The 16,819-nt window shown below is 47.5% G+C and overlaps 1 protein-coding gene across 2 annotated transcripts in view; it reads right to left on the minus strand.

Annotated features, from left to right (window-relative positions):
* LOC144179063 (uncharacterized) overlaps window positions 1-16,819 on the minus strand; it is a 367,429-nt gene that overhangs the window by 305,575 nt on the left and 45,035 nt on the right. Inside the window, exons 1-2 of one of the 2 annotated variants that reach the window (XM_077707254.1) lie at window positions 16,023-16,578; window positions 14,331-14,377 (exon numbers count right to left, since the gene is read on the minus strand). The gene's annotated coding sequence lies outside the window, so the exon portion shown is untranslated. Of the gene's footprint in view, window positions 1-14,330; window positions 14,378-16,022; window positions 16,579-16,819 lie in introns of those variants that run through there. The other variant, XM_077707253.1, reaches the window with a different exon arrangement.

Genomic DNA, 16,819 nt, shown 5'->3' on the forward strand with positions numbered 1-16,819 from the left:
TCCCAGAGACGCAGTCGTGGTGTGTCTCGGTGTTCAAAGGTCCAGGTAGCGTGTCGTGGCCGTGGCGGTGCAGCGTGCTCCGAGCTCCCGTTCCACGATCAAGACGAACGCAGCTCTCTGGACGCACCGCTGTCTTTCACCGATGCCCGGCGAGATGATTTTCTTGCGAAGGCCTCCTGGAGTTTGCAATTGTGGGTGACCTCTTGGGGCACGGCACGGGTCCAGTCGCCCGACCGCCGCGCATCCCGGTCGCGATCCACGCTTTCCAGTCCCCTCTCGCTCGGTGTTCTCGGGGTCGCTCCTTCTTCGGTTTTTTTTTTTCCGCTGGCACCTTGCGATTGGCCGGCTCATGAATTGGGGGTCAATGACCCCGCGAGGCGCTGATGATGATGGTGGCCTCGGGGTGTTCAGCACGTACCCCGCAGAGCGCGTCCTCTCGTCTTTGTCATCGTCGTCTGCTGCGCACGTTTTTTTTTCTTGTGGTTGTCCTTTTTGTCGTGGCGATTTCTTGCCGTGACATGTCCCCCCACTTAAGCATTTTTCAAAGAAAAATGTCTCTTTCCAGTCCACGGCACCAAACCAACAGTCCTTGAGATGAACAGTCACACAATATTTAGTCCTCATCATTGCACTTGAAATAACCCCGCGATAAAGCACAACTGCACAAAACACAGACCACCATACATAAGAAACGAAGACACCATCTTCATGTATACGATATACGCCAGGTCCAAGTGGAATAGACAGTCCAAAATTGTCCAAACAGGCAATCAGGCAAATATTTCTTTCCTTTTCCGGCAGTGACTGCGGTGCCACTCTCTGCCTCTTACGTACCAGCGTCTAGCCGTGTAGGGATTTGACTTGCACTTCAAAGCACCAGCTAGGCGCGCTAATGCGAACTCATCGAAAATCTGGGAAGAATGTGCGCGGGAAGATTTTGTCGTACCGGTGGATTTTCTTTCGGATCTGGAGGGTTTTATGGGGTGTACTTTTCCTTTGTTCATGGCCATTGATCCTTTTTTCTTAGTTTCTGCAGTTCGACCTTTTGGCCGACCGAGGCATTGTCTCAGTGTGTTACTTATCGGGTCCTTTGTCCTCGCAACTACCTTTTCGCACTTTGCAGCAATCTGGGGGTGCAGGACCGTCTCGTCGCTGAAAGAACTCTTTTTTGTTACAGAGCACTGCTCTGGAGGCAAGAAGCTCTTCGGAATGGTTCTAGCGGCGTCCTTTACCTCGGGCTCAACTGACCCGCGTACAATGAAGTTTGATGTCGGCTCCTCCGCTATTTCAGAGGCTTCGGTGTTTCGGTCCGGATAAAGCGCTCTTTGACATTTTTTGGTTGCGACAAGTTCACATGGTTGGGTGACCTCTTGTACTCCTTTTAAAGGCAGCATGATCAGGTCTGTGCTAGAAGTCGGTGGTGCGAAAAATATGACTCTGTCATAGGTTTCTGTGCCATCCTCTGACTGAGAAGTATTCCTCCGCGTCGCCTTAAGCTCCGCGAGTCGTAGCCGCAACTGGAAAGTTTCTTTTTCAATTTCCACTCGCGCTCGCACGTGCTCTTCGCGCTCCTTCTCTATTGCCGCACGCGCCTTCTCCATTTCCGCAATCTTTTTGAGTGATTCTAGCTCTAACTCGTTCTCTTCCCGCCAGTATCTCTGCTCCTCAAGCACCCACTGTTCAAGATCGTCGCCGCTTAGTCCTAAGCGCGTCCCCAGTTCAAATAATTCCTCTGTGTCCATGCCTGGTTTTTACGGGTACACAAAACAAAATAGTCTCGTCCTGTCGCGGACGCCAATTATTGTCAGGTTCAGTGACAACAATAAATAGAAGAAGAATCTCAGGAAACGAGACCTTTTGTTTATGTAACCCGAAACCCAAATAAAAAAACAAAAAAACAAAATCACACAACAGACAGAGCTAAACCAAAGAATAACAGAAAAATGTGATAATGCGGTATTTAACACGATAGTTGGTTCAAACGGGGGAAAACAGTCAAAGTCCAGGATTGAAGGGCGAAGACAAAGTACGGTAAGGGAACGTCCAGAATATTTGTTCACAGCTGGAATGGAGTTGCCCTACCTTACGTCCCAGAGACGCAGTCGTGGTGTGTCTCGGTGTTCAAAGGTCCAGGTAGCGTGTCGTGGCCGTGGCGGTGCAGCGTGCTCCGAGCTCCCGTTCCACGATCAAGACGAACGCAGCTCTCTGGACGCACCGCTGTCTTTCACCGATGCCCGGCGAGATGATTTTCTTGCGAAGGCCTCCTGGAGTTTGCAATTGTGGGTGACCTCTTGGGGCACGGCACGGGTCCAGTCGCCCGACCGCCGCGCATCCCGGTCGCGATCCACGCTTTCCAGTCCCCTCTCGCTCGGTGTTCTCGGGGTCGCTCCTTCTTCGGTTTTTTTTTTTCCGCTGGCACCTTGCGATTGGCCGGCTCATGAATTGGGGGTCAATGACCCCGCGAGGCGCTGATGATGATGGTGGCCTCGGGGTGTTCAGCACGTACCCCGCAGAGCGCGTCCTCTCGTCTTTGTCATCGTCGTCTGCTGCGCACGTTTTTTTTTCTTGTGGTTGTCCTTTTTGTCGTGGCGATTTCTTGCCGTGACAATAGCCAGCAGCGATATTACGACACAAGCGACGATACATCCGCTTACAAGAATGTGACGAGAACATGGCATTCGCTGAGTGAACGCATATAGGAGATTAGTATAGACCCACGTAGAGCCGCATATCCAGAGCAAAGTGTCCGGATTGACAACATCCCAGCAAAGTTTAGATAAATCAGTGGAGTTGTATCGGACATATAACGCACAAAAGGCTTCTTGGTATACTCCCCTCTGCGGCGCGTTCTGCCTTCCAGCATGTTATCTCCTTAATATCAGGTGCGATGCGCTGCAAAGACACTACGATGAGCTAGCTACTGGTGCGTTTATGCAAACACCGCCGGTGTTCGTGCCACAAGGCAAAAAAATGATCCGAGTGATTTTAATTAGGGGAAAAACCTACAACAAAACAATCAGCAATTATCGACCATTTTCCTAACATGCCTTCCCTGAAAAATTCTCGAACAGATTCTATCCTACCAAATTCTCGCACATTTGGATGGTAAATCTTTTTTCCACGAGTACCGATACAGCTTTTGCAAACATCATTGACGTGAAAGTCATGTTTTACTCATTCCCTTCATGGTATCCTTGACCATGGCGCTGCAGTGAACTGTCTATTTTAAGACTTATGTAAAGCGTTCGGCAAGGCCTCACCCACATTTTTGCTTTTGAAATAGAATATTGTAACACTTGATCCCAATTCAATTTTCTCGATGCATCGATTTCAAACCGATCGCTCTCCAAGCGAATGAGTTAATTATTCTGGCTGAGCTCCGTCTTACTGGAGTTCCATCGGGGTCTGTCCTTGATCCGCTTCTGTTTATTATCTATATTAAGGACCTTCCCTCCGAAGTGCGATCTTCCATTAGCGCTTTGCGGATGACCGCGTGTATGGCGAAATAACAAGCACTCATTCCCTCATTCACACCATACCGCAGGATCTGCATGGCGCAGCGAACGGATGATCATGCTTAATACTGACAAACGCAAAGTAGCGTACGTATCACGCAACAATGTACGTTTTTCCACTTATACACTTCAATATTACATTGTTGACTCCGTAGCCTCTCGCAAGGATTTAGGTCTTCATATTTCGAATAATTTTTCTTGGGAATAACACATTACTTATACAACAAGCAATCCCAGCCGCTTACCTTGTTCACTTGAAAAAACATTTTGTCATTCTTTCCTTTACGACGCACCCTGATCGAATGAACCCGCTTAGACGAACCATTAGTACTAATTGAAAATATCAGTTTATTCTTTTCAAAACTGGCTAGCTTGCTTTCTTTCTTTTTTTTTTTTTTGGTAATTCACCGTTCTGTATAGGCATGAAGGTTCGACTACAACGTATGAATATTTACTCCACTACCGTTTGTTGAAATATTTCTTTATCGATACTGGGCGTCTTCCTATTGTTTTTCCTTTTCCCCACTCTTTCCTTTAATGTCCGAATGAATCATGAGCGCGTCAAAAACAAACAAACAAACAAACAAACAAATAAATAAATAAATAAATAAATAAATAAATAAATAAATAAAATTCGGGGTTCTTTTTTCGGATTTTTCTTCCCAGCAATACCTGACTCAGCGGGCCACCAGAGCAGCCACAGCACGCGGCTACCTGTACTGAGGCCATAAATCTATAAAATAAACGTTTATTCCTCTCCTCCTCCTCGTCTTTTCCTCCACACAAGGGCTTTTTGTAAAAACGTAGTTTTTCTAATCATCCTCGCCATCTCGCCTATTCGGCGACGCTTATAATGCTGCAGTCACAAAAAAGGAAGCCATTGAAGACGCTGAAATACATTAATTATACGGTGGTTTTTTCTTTTTTTTTTTCGCTTACTACAATGTCATAACTACGAGCTAATTTTGTAGACCTCACAGAGAGCTAGTGGCGCTAAATCTTGCCCGAATGCAGCAGGCGTAACGCAATATTTTCTCTACAAGTGAGCTAGGAAGAAGAGAGAACGTTGGCGGGATGAAAGTCTACGAGTATGCGAATGTTGGTACTGACAATAGTGACTGACCGTGTCCGAACACATTCGCGTTTATTACGAGTCATGACCAACACCTGCGGGATATAAGTCCCATTTAAGAAGATAAAAGGGTCCACTACTGCGATTACTACTGCTTGAAATAAGCACATGCGGAAGCCCGGGTACAAAGCATGCACGTAAGCTACTTTGCGCTACCAGGAACACCGAAAATGTCTCTGAATTACATACACACACAAAAGGGTATTTCATTTTCCGCATTTCTTAGTGCAGCATCGTGTGACATGCCATTATGACATGCCATTAGGGGAAAAAAAACAAAACAAGAAGAACCATGAAGCGGCATAGCCTTGCACGCGCGGGACCACGGAACGGAGGTCACCAACCAATGCTGAGAGAGTTATCAGGCGCGCCTCTAAAATATGTGTCTCAAGCAGGCAGATCTGGGGCGTACATACACGACACGAACAGTTACGGCGTCTTCCCGTAAACGCGAGGCGAGCGCGCCACGCCCCAAGACGCAGCACGCTGTACAGAGTCGAGTTCTTCACGCGCGTAAAGTGCAGGACGCGCGGGCTGGGACTAGAACCCCGGAGCGAGGCCCAAGAGCAGCAGCCAAGCGACCAAAACAAAACTTGCGGGGACAAGAAAAGCAGCCGACGAAGCCCCCCGGGGAAGAGCAGTACACGACACGATCGAGTAGTGGAGACGACCCTTGTGCACCAGTCCACTCCGCCGGAGCAGGACCTGAGGGACGGCATGTTTTATTCAGCCAGTTCTATCTCGTAAACAAACTCGGCCGCCCACTGGCGCTGCTTTGCCGCGACACGGTGCAAGGGCGCTTCTTCCAAATTTCTACGAGACGTGTCCTGGGTCCTTTAGCGCCTCCTCGTCGTCCCCCGGCCCAAGGGTCAATATTTAACTTTCTCCGGAACGGGAGCGCCGCTGCTGACCGCCGCCCCGCGTGCAGTCTACTCCAGCGTCGTCGCCATTCCTGCGAAAGCGACGAGCGCCTTTTCCAGCAGCAGGTGGATTGCGGTTGGTGATGCGGTGTCGCCAACGGCGGCCGGACGCGCCGCCTAACCTCGACTCGGTTTTGTTTGCTTCGCACCGTCGTCAACAGCTGCGTGCAGTTCTAGCTTACCTGCACACCAAGACAATCCTGAGGTTCAGCTTCACCACAATTCATCCGAATGACCAACCCACGCCGCATACATAAGCTCCGCATTCCCATTTGACGAAATTTCTTTGTTTGCTGCACGGCTAGGTCAATCGGGTGCACTGTGGTGAAGTTGACCAACACGATTGCCTTGGAGTGCGCTACGCACACAGTTCATGCCCCTTAGGAACCCGGAGCCGCACCTCTAGTTTCCCCTAATGACAGTGCTCCAATACGACGCACGACCGCCACTGCGACTATTTCGTACATAAGAAGCAACCAGGTTGAGCACGGCGTCCCCACTTTTCGTCTCTACCGTGACAGTCCTTCCGTTCTTATTAACGGGTCGGATTTAAAAGGCCCTTCACCATTTTACATTTTTAACGTTTGATGTGCTATTACACCGTGGTCTACGAAGGTGTCCTATTAGGTGTCCACTAAATTGCCGAGCAAAATATCCCTGCCCTGCGCAGCAGTGGCGCAACCAAAACACTGTTTCGGACGGGGCCGGACACCACCCCGGCACGGATGGCTAGCATAAAACGAGTAATAGCATTGAACGTGGGCCAAAAGTACAAAAACAAACAAACAAATACACCAAATCAGTGAAGAATTTAAGAACAACAAAAACAAACTTCGGAATGAAGTGGATATACTTTACTGTAGTTTCGATCGTGTTATACGTTTTTGTTCAAGGGAATTGCAAAAGGGCTGATCATCGTGCTGAGAGAAGACGTTGACTTTGCGCAAGTTCATCAGTTGCGACACAAAAATAATTTGCAGTGTAGTCGCTTTGGATAACAGGGAGAATAAGTACTCTCTCTCTCTCTCTCTCTCTCTCTCTCTCTCTCTCTCTCTCTCTCTCTCTCTCTCTCTCTCTCTCTCTCTCTCTCTCTCTCTCTCTCTCTCTCTCTCTCTCAGCGCGCGCGCATGTGTGTGTGTGTGTGTGTGTGTGTGTGTGTGTGTGTGTGTGTGTGTCTGTAGCTGGCGTGTATGTAGGCAATTGTAAGTGTGTACGCCAAAATGTGTACTTTTAGTTACGTGTAACCAATGTTGTCCGTTTATTGCACGCCTCTGTGACATGTGTACATCGTTACTTGCTTTTTCTTTTTATTTCTCATTGCTCTTTCCGTGCGCCAGTATAAATGCCATCCGACTGATCCGGGGTACGTAAATAAGCGATTGATTTATTCATGCATTGCTATTATTAATCTGCGTGTACGATGGAAGAAGTTTTCAAGCACACATCTGAAGTTACGTGCTCCGGAACTATAGGGACCGTGGAACAAGACTGCTGCGCCGTCTCGTGGGTGCTTCCCAAACTACGCATTGGGCAGCCAAGCAGACAACGCTGCTTTGGTAATTCTGTAACGGTGACTTCGTGGCGCGCGTAAGAAGCTTTATGTTGTGAACTGCGCAAATACTTACTCTAATTCTCCTCTAGAAACGAGGTTCTTTCGATTTTAGCATGTTCATCCCTCCTGACCAGCGAACACGAGGGATTTGCAGTGTGCGGCGGGTAAAGAAAGTGCTTGTTCACATTTCATTGTATGTTTGTGCGCGGAAGACGGGTTTAAATTCTTATTTTTTTAACATGGCGCCGACGGAAAGAAATGGTAGCCGACGAAGAGGATAAAAATACGCACTGCACATTTTGCTGGCGGTAGACAATCGACGAATCCAAGATTTTTTTTTTTAATAAGTGCCTACGATTTTCCCACTGCCCTAACACAGAACGCCTGGGATAGCGAATACGGTTATAAACTGAATTGCCAATCTGTTTCCTGTATTTGGTATTTATCAGCTAGTACTTTTGGTGCCTTAGAATTGTTACCCATTCCGAGTAGGGGAAAGGAGAGAGCATTTTATTGGCGACTACGAACATTAACGTCACCTTCTTTTCTTGTGCACTGCGGGGATTTTCTTTTCTTCGCGGCTTTCTGCCATTTCCTGTCGCTAACGATTTTGTGATCAACACCTGTACATATTGATGTGCGGGTATTTTGTCGAGTACTGCGATATCCTACCTCGCCTGCCTTATTTTAGTTTTATTTTTTGCTCTAATAGAACTGCGCTAGATCAGCAGCGCGGAGATTTTTTGTATCTGTCGCGTTGTTTCATCACTCGCTGCGGCTACCGAAATAAATACCATAAGAACTATTTGTTCATCTGATATATCGACAGCTAGTTCAACCAGCTCACCGCTGAAAGTGACCCACGTAAAATATGAAGATAGCGTTCGATCACAGCGCTTGCCACCTGTCCTGATTTCTGCTTATCGCATTTTGTTTTGCCCGAGGGCGATGCGCTAGGCAGAACAGCAAGCACAGCTGTTGTACACAGCTGTTGTACAAACATCTGAGCAAATACAGGAACGGCAATAAAGGAGCGTTGATTTCATTTTCATGGCGACGTGCACGAGGCAGAGCACGAAGAATGCAGCAGCCACCTCTAAACTCCTTTCTCGCTGAGAGTCTCCCTGATAGCAACCGGTCAATTTGTTAAGACAATGTCCTCAAAAACACAAGCACGTCCTTTTTTTTCTGAGGTAAACATGTATCGGTCCATAAGTGCAGGGGTGCAAAAATGAACCAGCCTGTGTTAACGCTTCCTTTTTGCCCAGTTTTTCATGTCAGGCGCGTCTTGCTTGAAGCAGTTGCACTACCATCGACATGTACACAGCTCTAAAGTTTTAACGAAAAGTGGTCAACAACCTAAATTGCAACGGCGTAAGACTCCTTCTGTACGGTGTTTACGTTTGCTTGACGGGTGCAGCGACTTCTGACAGTGCAGTTCCGTGCGGCGCCGCATTACCCAGACACGCCTGAAACATGCTTGCTCTCGAGAAATTTCATGCGGTGTTCCTCATCTGTGCTAATAAAAAAATCTAGAGCTGCCAATACGGCGGAAGTAAGCTCGCTGGATTGCATTGTTGGCCTTCGCAAACGCCTGTCTGTGGCGCGCCTATCCCACTACGGGACGCCGGCGCGGCCGATGGTGGCGCTGACACGGCGGAGCAGCGCGCCCTCTTTTAGGTTGCGCACGCTCCCTACAGGCTATCGCTGCACGACTTACAATGATGCGAGACGTCGAAAACGCTAAATCCGCAGGACGGTTCAAGAAGCAAAAACAGTGCGAGGACAGTCACTCCGAGTGATACGTCAAACCGGGCTCAGCGGTTCGCTATGGAGAACGATTCAGCGATAACTCCAAAAATCCTTAAATATTTCGAACCAATGATTCATCAATCACATCATTAAACCATAAATTTTATCAGTAGCTTTATTATAAGTCGTATAACTTATAGCGATCGGTGCAGCGAACAGGAAAAAATAGTCAGGACCACAGTCCTTAAGACAGGGGGGGATCGAATACATCAGCGTACATGCAGGACCCAATACTACTTGTTTTCCCCCACACCTACGTGGGCGAAAAAAATTCCTCCGCATGCCACGCCCCAGCTGGCAACACAGAACTCGGGAACGCAACAAAGCTCGCGAACACCTTCGATGACGTTCGACAGTAACAAGCTCGGCTGAAGAGACAAACCCCCCCGCGCGCTCGCACGCACATAAGCAGAAAATGGGGCGCGAGAACGGACGTGCCAGGGGACGGAGGAGTGGTGGGTGCCTGCGTGGCGAGCATCTCAGAGGCAGTCGCTCATTCCGCGTTTCCACAGCGGCAGTCCGATGTCGCAAGCGCGACATACGGCCCACGACGGCGGGCGACAGCTAATAGCGCCGCGTGCCGGCGCAGCAGGCGGCATGCGTGGATCGCGAGCAGGGCCTGCACCCACAGTGAGCGTGGCGGCGCGCCGTGTGCCCAGGCCGCGCAGTACCGTATACGCGCCACGGCAGCAGCGGGCAAGGAGGAGGATTACGGTTTTTACGACGTGCCGGCGAAATTTATCGCGCCGTCAGCTTGACCGGCACCGCCATCGGAGAGCCCCGTATACTGGCTGGCCGGAGGATCAAGCGCCGCGGCCAACGACGTCCCATCTCGCTGAGTGTCCGCGCACGAGCCCGGACGGGAAAGGAAATAATGCCGCGCATGCAAGGGGGGCAGCCAGATGCGAAGGAACAAAACTCCGAGAGGGCGTGTGCAGCCACCGGCTGTTTCCAACACGGCACGTGAGTGGCACGAAACCGAACGAGAGGAAAGGATCCCTAAGGTGACAGTCAAGAACTTTCCTATGAATGTCACGCCAATGGCAACTGGAACTAACGCCATCGAAGCTAGAGTACCTGAAATGAACGACATGAACGCCGACAACAGCAATCGATTCGAAAAAAATTCTGTTTTGGAATCGATTTAGCGTTTAGCAGCGAAACGGCGCCTCAATTCCCATTGGCCGCGACGTGTCATTAGCAGTACATTAACTATAACGTAATTCTTAACAAAACGACACCTTAAGCCGGGTTCCGGATGTTGCCGCAACTGTCGTAATAACTTTAAAGAATGACATCATTCCACTTCTCAGCCAACCGAACGGCGTGCAATGTCGTTTTTTTTACGTCCACAGATTACGATATGGCTTATTCGTCGGTAGTCTGGCTCTGCACATAGCCAGACGGCCCATAAATAACCCTACAAATTTTTTCTTGAAATTTTTGGTTTCGCCGCGGACATCAACATACCAACGTCAGGCCTAGATGCTTGCACTGCCACAAGTTTTAACCGAACTAATCCACGCAAATACAAATAGCACACCTACTATCCTCGAAACCACGCAGACCTAACCGCAACAACCCAGCTGCATTCTAAAAGAACCATTCAGAACTTTAGTTGAAACTGGATCGTGTGGAGCTAATTGCGCATGCTAAACCACTAGCTTAACGCAAATACCTTCCATTGTATTCCTCATGGGAGCAGAGAGAGGGGTGGGAAGAGCATGAAAAGTTGTAGGGGAAAGAATGGATAGTTCCGTCGCAGGGTTCGCAAAAAAGTGCCGCCTTTCGATGTCATTTGCAGCGAAGAAACAGCTACCACGCGCATTTTTTACGATACGAGTCTCTCACGCGTAGATTTATCACGTGCACACTCCATTCCCGCTAGTGTTCTGTCGCTCACTCGGCCACGACAGCAAACAAATATCCTAGGTACGACCTCACCAGTGTGAATGGATGCGTAAATTGTGTGGTGATGCGTAACGTGACTGCCTATGGAGTTGGGTGTCTTTATTCCTTAATGGATACAAGCGAGCTACTGATTAGGGCGCAGAGTCTCTCCATGGTCCAGTCTTCTGGTTAGTCCATCCCGTTTTTTTTTTTAACTTTCAGGCAATTTCGAGTATACTGTGGCCTGTCACAAACCAGTATAAATCCTCACCTTGAACGGGCGGATTTATTTTTCTAACTACTGTGTCACACTGGTCTCTGAAAAGTGGATTCAGGTACTACAGCTGCGAAAAAGATACTGCATGTTTTTTCGGTTCGGCAATATCGTACATTCCATCTAGGCATCGCCGTTCCTATCGGCGATGCTACCGTTGCACAGCATTTAGTCGAGCCCATTCTTCGAATACCGAACATAAACTTTGTAAATAATTTGCATGTATCACGGGGGACCGTTTTTATAACTAACTTGGAATAATTAACTATAATGCAATTTTTTATCTCCATCATTTTTACTTCTGTAGTGAAAGACTAACAAAATTGCCACTGTTGGAAGAAGGGACCAGTTAACTCAAGAAATAAAAGTAATTATAACTGTAATGTGAGGATGGAAAAGGGGGGGGGGGGGGGGGATCACCATTACGCCACCGAAACTATACCTGGGCTTTGGTGGGGCACGCCGTAGTGGACTGCTCCGGATTAACTTCGACTACCTGGGCATGATTAGCGTGTGCCAAAACCTTGACACACGGGCGGTTTTGTTTTTCGACTGTACCCGAAAAATGGCCTCCGCAGCCAGGATGATGGCCTTAATATGACATATATAAAGCGCAGATAATATGAAGGGAAATTCTGAAGCTGTAAAAATACGAAAAACCCTTTTTGTGTTCTTAGTTTTGTATTCGGGGTAAGCAGTTTGGTGTTATCTGCAATCCAACTTTATATATTATGCTTTGCGTGTAAATCAAGCACCTTTTGTTTCGAGCAGAACACTAGCAACTCGGTAGCAGATCCTGAACATTTCTGTCCCCTTTCTGTGAGATGACTAAAAACGCTGTGCTGAACTTTGAATCTTCACCCGTAGCATCAAATGTCAAACAATCAGAAAAGGCCGCTTAGTGGATCTATCGCCCATATCAGGGGTTGGCAAGGTCGTGCGATTATTCACTCCGCTATGTAAATCTTCGTCTTAAGGTGCCGCCGACCAGGCACGTCTCGGTCATACATACTTGTCATTATAACCCGACATTTTTAAATTCCAAGGTAGGCCTCGGGGTGCGTTGTATTACAAGACCCTCAGCGAACCACGCCACACAATCGCGTCAATACACACACTCCGGGAGCGAGATCTAAGCCAAATCAGCGCGGGCTCGGCACAAACATCAATATCAAGCTCCCCTTCCCTCCACGATATCAGCAGATCGAGGCAGATGTGCGTCTTTGCTTTTTGCACGTCGCTGAAGCCGCATGCGGCGCTGCAGGCAGGCTTCCCCTTGCGTTCTTCTCCTTTCCTACGCTACTCGCGCGACACTGAACCGCGAAGAGAACAAAGTGACAGGTGACGCTGACGAAGAACGATGAGGGAGCGCGCGGCCGCTCGATCCAAACAGCAGCCAACAGCACTGCCTGTCCCAACAACCTTTCGGGAGAAAAAACAAATTTCCTCCGTGGTCGTTATGCATAAAAAAGGCCTGAATCATTCTCCTAACCCGTGTTGACGTGTAACAGACGCTCGCTCCGGTTACAGATCCGCTGATCAATGCAACGCGGCGTGCACCGACACCGCTACGCGCTTGTTAGTAAAAATCTTTTTTACAAGACAATGTCTTGCATGTGCAGGCCAGTGACTTATCTAATAAATATGCCGGGTTCAAAAGAAGGGGATTGTTTAGCTCAAGAAATACAAGTGGTAGCTTTAATATCCCTTACAAAGCGCACTGTCGAAGCCGAAAAGCGATATTTTAACCGCTGTACGCTTTTGTGTTTTCTGTATTTCGTTTGGAGTAACCTTTTTGTTGTTACACGCAATCTTATTCTGTACCACGCGTCGCTTACATATCAGGTAACTTTTGCGTTGAACACTAATAAACAATTAGTTGTTAGTAGTAAGTCAGTATTCTTTGCCACCAATTCCCGTCAAGGTAACAAAACAAGGGTACGGGTGGGATATTTTTAAAATAAGCTGTACTTTTTAACAACTACAGAAATGATAAAATTCTGAAAAGCACAATGGAATGCGTTTGCAAAGGCCAACGCTAAACGAAGGAACGAGCTGTTTCGACCAGCTTGCTAAAATAAGCGTTTGCTCTCAATATGCGTGTTTATTTTTTCGCACGACGTACGTAAATAACATAAACGCTTAAAAAATCCCTTTGCTTCTCGTGTTCGAGAACGCAGGGCTGAAGGGCCACCGGAGCAAAGGGGTTCAGATCAAAGCAAAGGGGTTCAGAGCAAAGTGGTTCAGGAACTGTAAAATTACTTCTTATATTTAAACTGCACTAAAAATGTGATTGCAGTGGCTAGCTATCAACAAACGGCCACCTCTGAGACAGCTATAGCATCCTCATTATAATGCACGATGTCGCTCCTTCCTTCTGGAGCTACGGCAGCTGACATTCAGTTTCGTTTAATAAAAACAAAGTAATTCAGAACTGTACACGATGTTAGGTCCGCGCTAAAAAAAACCCAGGTGTGCTTAATTATTCCTGCGACTTTCAAGCACATCGAAAGGAGGCGCAGATTCGGAGTGTTATGATACCGATTTCAATTATCTGAGCACAATACCTAACCTCTGAGGCTCGTCACCACCACCGGGATATTTTAGTCAGCAAGCTGGCTTAACTGGTGTTATGGATAAGGCCGTTAAAAAAAACTTTGCTTGGTCATAAGCTTCAGGCTCAACAACAGCAACAAAAAACTTCGCATCTGCTTCTAAATTCGAAGTGCTAGAAAATGATCCTGTCGCATCCGCAGCGACACTGACATCTCGACTGCACCGCTTATCTCAACGCGTTCTAGAGGTGAATTAGGAGTAATTTTTTTTTCTGAAAACCATGAAAGGGTGACTTGGAAAACAAAGTGGAAATTGCACACATTCAGGGTAAGGCAAAACTTGCATGGGGGCATTTTAAGAAGAATATTGCCGCCATTTTGGAAAGTTGTCATGCACACTAGAAAGCGTGCCATAAAACACCCCACGCAAGAGTAACACATTCGTTACAAGAACGACTGACAGCGTGCGTCTCGAGAATATTGTAACCGCGGGGGCTTTAGAAGGGCACCTAAACCATCGTAAAGGTCGCGTATAATCAAACTTTCCAACGTCGGGCTCAGTGGCAGGTTGTCTCAGCGAGTAATTGCAACCATGGGCTAGGGTGCCAACATTATCCGCTCGTAACGAAATCCATGTCGATGGTTCCGGTAATAAACAAGGACGACAAAAAGAAACTCACGATTTGGGAGAATTAATGACGACTAAGAAGAGGAACGCCAGACCCACCTGCAACGAGAAGAAGAAAAAACAGTGCGATAACATTAGTACCGACGCATGACAAAATAAAATGTAGGCAACAGTAAAGCCAGTAAAACCTGCTTTTCAGCTATTTACGCATAGCCTGAAACCAGTGGCGATGTGGTTCGGCCAATTATGCTCGATTCCTATTATTCTTCCACCTCGTGGACCTCATGACAGACCACAAAACTTGTATGGACAGCGTCGCAGTTATACTCTCTTTCAGTAACCAGTCGCGGACCGAGCGGTTACGATCCTTCCATCTCAAGTCGTGGGTATGTGTTGGATCCACAGAAGGGAAAAACGCGAAAATAACAATTTTTTTAGATATGCACTCAGGGTTTACACACACACACACACACACACACACACACACACACACACACACACACACACACACACACACACACACACACACACACACACACACACACACACACACGCACGCACTTGCAAAAATTGTGGGGCTGATTGGCCCTGCGGGAAATATGTCATGCCTTGTAGAAAACTTCGCTGTCATGTGCTGCTCACTCAGCAAGACGAATGCCGCAAAACTAATGCGGGCAATGTTTCGAGGTTGCACAACTAATTTCTTGGCCCCAATCTCAGGCTAAGTAAGGTAATGAATCGGCGGGGGCAAACAACGGTGGGGAAAAACAGATGTCATCGACATATATATATATATATATATATATATATATATATATATACATATATATATATATATATATATATATATATATATATATATATATATATATATATATATATATATATATATGTGTGTGTGTGTGTGTGTGTGTGTGTGTGTGTGTGTGTGTGTGTGTGTGTGTGTGTTTGTGTGTCACACAGGGTGATCAAAGTTACGTCGACAGGTCTATTAAATATTATGCGCTTAGATCTACATGAAGACCACCTCTGCAGTAAGGTTATGCGCCCATGGGGACACAGAATGAGGTGGTAACTATTGATGTCGGTGGCCTGCTTAAATTAAATTGCTTAATTAACTTTATTAAGTTAACTAAATAATTTAATTTAATTTATTTTAATTACCTGAATTAATTGAATTGACTTAATTAACTTGATCGAAATTGCTTAATTAATTACGTGCGAAGGTAAAAAAGTGACCATGCCCATGACGTTGAAAGCCTTGTTCTGCCTGGAGCGAAAACACTGCAAGACTGCTGTCCAGGCTACAGACACAGCAACGGTGTAACGGTCTGTGTATGCCGAAAGAATGCAACTTCTGTTATGTGGGAGTACCAATATTTAAGGACTGCAAGTACTGCCAGACGTTGATAACATTTTGCATCACCTATTAGAATGCAAGAGCCAACCAATGACTCCACAAGACCCGCCACCATCCAAAGACAAACGGAGAGCGCTGGAAACGACCAGCTCAGGCGAGCACCCAGGAGGAGACAGACAGGGGATGACGATGATTCTCGTGAGTGGGGAAGCCATTCATCTAGGGCTAAGACAATGCGTGGTCATTCAATAAAGTTTACTGCTCCCCCTCTTCAGCCTTGCAGGAAGAGTGCGTGTAAAATTGAAACGAACAAGACCGGTAGCTATCATGGTATTCACCTTGCCAGCCCTCCATGATTCGTCACTGAATACTTTAAACACTCACCGGGGAAGCGGAAGTGACGCGCGCCGGTCCCGCGACTTCGCAATCGGAGAGCTCGCGCGGCGCACACTGGCGGCCGACGGGGACAGCGCCGCGCACTCGAGGCGTTCCTGACGCCAACGCATCATCGCGGCGGGGTGACGTCGGCGATATCCTATTCGTCCCCGGTGCTGTTACATTCCTAAATCAGCAACGCAAACGAGGTGCGAAGAGCGAGACCAGTAAGGCAACACAAGGCAGCCGAAAGGGGCGAGAGAGTTCCACCCCGTCTGCATTGTTCGCCCAGGGACTCGCAACTGGCGCGCCTCGAGTAAAGCACAAGCTCGCTGCCGCAAAGAAAACCTGCGACCGCACGTTCGCGTGCATGCATAAGCCGAGGAAACATTGACGAATTGCCTGCCCTGCCAGATGGCATTGTTGCGGAGTCCCCCGAAGAGAGAGCGGGTAAAAAAAAAAAAAGCAAGGAAACCAAGATGGACATAAACACGACCGTATAAGAGCACTCGACCGAGCCCTTCAGACGCAGGCAGGGACGCTGTCATACGAAGACGACAACGACGGCAGCAAGCAGGCGGGGTTTTATTTTGTTACTTTCAGCGATCACTGCCACGGACATCGTATCAACCTTGCCCTATAGTTCGAGTTAACGCGGCGAGTTTCAGTGTGCGCACAAGGATGCACATCAACAACTGTTGCGAGAAGACGTATATTTATAGTCTGGAGCTATTTTTTCGTTTCTTCTGAAAAAAATCAATGTTAAAACTGCAGTCTGTAACTTAAGCAGATCACATATTCATTAA

This window comes from Haemaphysalis longicornis, unplaced genomic scaffold (assembly GCF_048455015.1).
Source record: "Haemaphysalis longicornis isolate Haplotype H1 unplaced genomic scaffold, Haemaphysalis longicornis Haplotype H1 scaffold_4, whole genome shotgun sequence".
NCBI lineage: Eukaryota > Metazoa > Arthropoda > Arachnida > Ixodida > Ixodidae > Haemaphysalis > Haemaphysalis longicornis.